We start from the raw sequence: 3,840 nt of genomic DNA, 5'->3' as shown, positions 1-3,840 counted from the left end.
TTGTTTATGCCCATAACAGTTCCCCTAAATTTTCATACCATTGGTGTTTGATAATATCCAATGTTTTCCTTAGAATATGAACCAACATTTTATTGAAGGCCTTAGCTAATCTATTTACCCAGCGGTAATATGTTGTTAAGTAAATCCAATTAATATTGTGTTGTTTAGAAAAAAACTATTTATCTTAAAGCTTCTAAATAATGGACCATTATTGGATATGATTCGATGAGGAATACTAAATTGATATATGATATGGTCTTTAAGGAAATTTAGAAGATGATGAGCTTTGACTTCTCTCAAGGGAACGTCTTTTGCCTATTTTTGTGAAGTAATCTTTTGTTACTTAGATGAATCTATATCCTTTGGAGGTTGGTAGATGAATTGGATTTATAACATCCATATCCCATCTTTCAAAAGGTTGTGAAGAAAATATCTTATGTAACAAATTTGGTGGTCGATGCAAAACCACATCGTGCACCATATCCCATCTCCTAATTTACTTAAACCCCTCAATCATTTCTGATCAAATGATCTTCTATAAGGTGTCATTGATCAATGTATAAGATATAGATCTTCTTTTGATTTGATCAGCTATCGATTTATCATGACGGAGTTTATTTTCTTACATGAATTCATTGAAGTGTTTTTCTCCAATTATCCACTTCATTATTGACTACTAAAATAATTTCACTTTAGAGAGGGATTTTTTAGTTACATAATCAAGGTTTATAAATGATAGAAGGTGATGACCTTGAAGTTATATTAAAATTAAATATCCTTTTAGATAAGTCATAACTTTTACAATTTCGCTAAGGCATATGCTATGGAATTTTGTCCATGAGAAATCTTATATAATATTACATTTGAAATTTTCTTAAGTACATGCATTCCATATTAATAATAAGGATCCAAATTTTCTTTTAGTACTTGATAAGTACCAGCAATCTATTTAATCACTAGCTGTGAATCTCCAAAAAAAATTATTTCTTAAATTTCATTTAGTATCATCAATTCAAACTTAGTTATCAATATCTTGTACTCAACTTTGTTGTTAGTATAAGGTTTTGACAAAAGATAAGAGTAATATAATACACCCTTTCTCGTCTAATGAATACTACACCAATTACAGCTTTTCTTAGGAAGATATGATCAAATGTTTCTTGTTGACTAGAAGTATCACCATCAAAATAGAATTCTCATATGGAATTTTGATTTAATTCAAGATTAATGATTTGTTCATTTAGTAGTGCATCATTGATTATGCAATCATGCTTTATTGAACAAGTTGCCAGAAATCTTGCCAAAGCTTGCCCTTCTACTACTCTTAAAGGAATGAATGTAATTTAAATTATGATAATATCATTAACCATTTAGCAAATCTTCTTTATAGCATTGGATGAGTCATCAGATATTATAATGGATTTACTGTGGGTTTTAAATTCACTTTAAGAGAGAGCATATAATGGCTTAACTTTTGAGTGGTGAAGATTAAATTAAGCAATGTTTTTCTATCAGAGAATAATTTACTTCAGAAGTATGTAAATGTCTACTCAAATTTTAAAGTGTATTCTCTTTCCCTTCCTCATCAACCTAAGCTAATAAGGAGCAAAGAGATTCACTTAAAGCTACAATATATAAAATTAGTAACTTTCATAGAATAAGAGCACGTTGAACTAGATGATTAGTCAAATATTATTTTACACTGTCAAATACTTTATGATAATTTTCATCCCACTTGTAACGAGCATCCTTCTTTCATAAAGGTACACATGAATAACATCTTCCTTATATATTTGATATAAATCTTCTAAGGTATGCTAGTCAAACTTAAAAAGAACTTAACTAAGTAAGACTCTTAGGTAGTGGCATTTTTATTATAGCTTTGATTTTATTTGTATCTTTCTCGATCCCTCATTATCTTACAACAAAATCTAAACACTTTCCTTAACTGAAACCAAAATAACACTTCAATCGATATATTTTCAAGTTATGCTCGCATAATCTTTGGAAAATAATTCCTAGATCAAATAAACAATAATTCCTTTCAAGACTATTTATGACTTGATCATCGACATAACACTCCACATGATGGTGGATTAGTTCAAACAAAATCTTTGTCATTTCTCACTAGTATGTTTCCTTATCATTATTTAATTTGAATGACATAACTTTATAATAGTAGACACCAATCAATATTTTGAAAGTTGTATACTTCTCATGCTCAGACCTCATTTTAATTTAGTTGTATATCGATGAGCCATCCATAATAAAAATTATACATGTGAGGAAGCAATATAAATCATAAGTTTTGGTATAAGAAGTGGAAACTCGTCTTTAGGATAATCTTTATTTATATCTCAAAAATCAATGTATACACAAATTTAAATGTTCTTCATCTTAATTAAAATGATGGTAAATAACCTGGTTGGATATTTCTCCTCCCTAAGAAAGACTACATCGATCAAAATTTTAACATTATAAATTACTTATTTTTCAATATTGAGTCACATTCATTGAGGAGCTTATTTAATAGGAGCCATTCTTGGCTAAATTTCTAACTTAAAAACTATTTTGTTTGAAAATAATCCAAGCATTTTTGCATAACTCCAGCAAAAATGGTCTTTGATTTATCTTAATATTTTTATCATTTTCTTTCCTCAGTCCTCATTCAATAATGAGCTTATGAAAATTAGATGAGGATTTTCATCGGTTCCTAGATTTATTTCCTATAAATCATCAATAATAGATTTAGGCTTTATTTGGGATGAGTTTTTTATTGCTTCTTAGAAAAGAGTTTTAGTACAAAAAGTTTTATTTTTTGTACTAAAAATATTATTTAAAAAGCAATAAAAAGTCATCCTAAATGAAGCCTTAATCTCTTCTTCATGTTTTAAAGGTGCATATCTAACTTAAGAGTCATTAAGATTATATAATGTTTTAAAATAAAGTTTTTTAAGGGGTTTAACATTCATTGAAAATAAAATATCAAGCTTTATATTATTTTATATAACTAAGAAATATTCATTGTTATAAAAAACATAGAGTAGTGAAGCCAATGCTTAATCTTGATATATATATATATATTTGTGGCTTCTTTTATCCCACCAATCTATGAATTACTTAGCTTCACCTCTAATCCAATTTGATGGCGTTAAACCTTTCTTAGCAAACTTACTTACACAATAAGATTACCAGTTAAAAGGGTGTTCCACTATTTCATCCATAAATGGATCATTGAAGGGTACATTAATTTTTGAGGTTTTATTAGTAGAAGGTACAAAGATGTTGGCTTTGGTGTTTGGGTTTAAAGGAAGAGAGCTTTTCCTCTAACCTTTTTACATTAGTTTGGGAGAGTGGACTAAGGGTAATCTTATTCATATACTTCTTTAATCTCTTCATAGTAGATATATTTGAATCATCTTTCCTAGCAACTTGGATCTTGTCCTCACCACTATTAGTTCTTATAAAAAGTCTCAAACTTTGGCTACTTTATATTATTCATATATTCTACAATATATGGCTTTTTCTAAATCACATATGATTCCTCCCCCAAACTAGATTTTAAATCGATATGTATTGCATGTCCCTTTATTTACACATTTTGATTTTCATTTTCTTTTATTACTTGAATTTCCATCCTCAACCTATTCCTCTAGATTGTTGAGCCATTATACTACCTCTTTATGAGGGAGAGGTAGGCGACCAATGAACATCCTATTTGAGATCACAATGCATTATTTCTCTTTATCTTTCTTTTTTCTTATCTTTTTTATTTCTATTTAAGCCACTTTGAAATTTTTAGAGAAGATAGCCTTCTTCATAGACATATAGTATGAATCA

Source organism: Dendrobium catenatum, unplaced genomic scaffold (genome assembly GCF_001605985.2).
Source record: "Dendrobium catenatum unplaced genomic scaffold, ASM160598v2 fragScaff_scaffold_499, whole genome shotgun sequence".
Classification (NCBI taxonomy): Eukaryota; Viridiplantae; Streptophyta; class Magnoliopsida; order Asparagales; family Orchidaceae; genus Dendrobium; species Dendrobium catenatum.
This window is presented reverse-complemented; position numbering follows the sequence as displayed.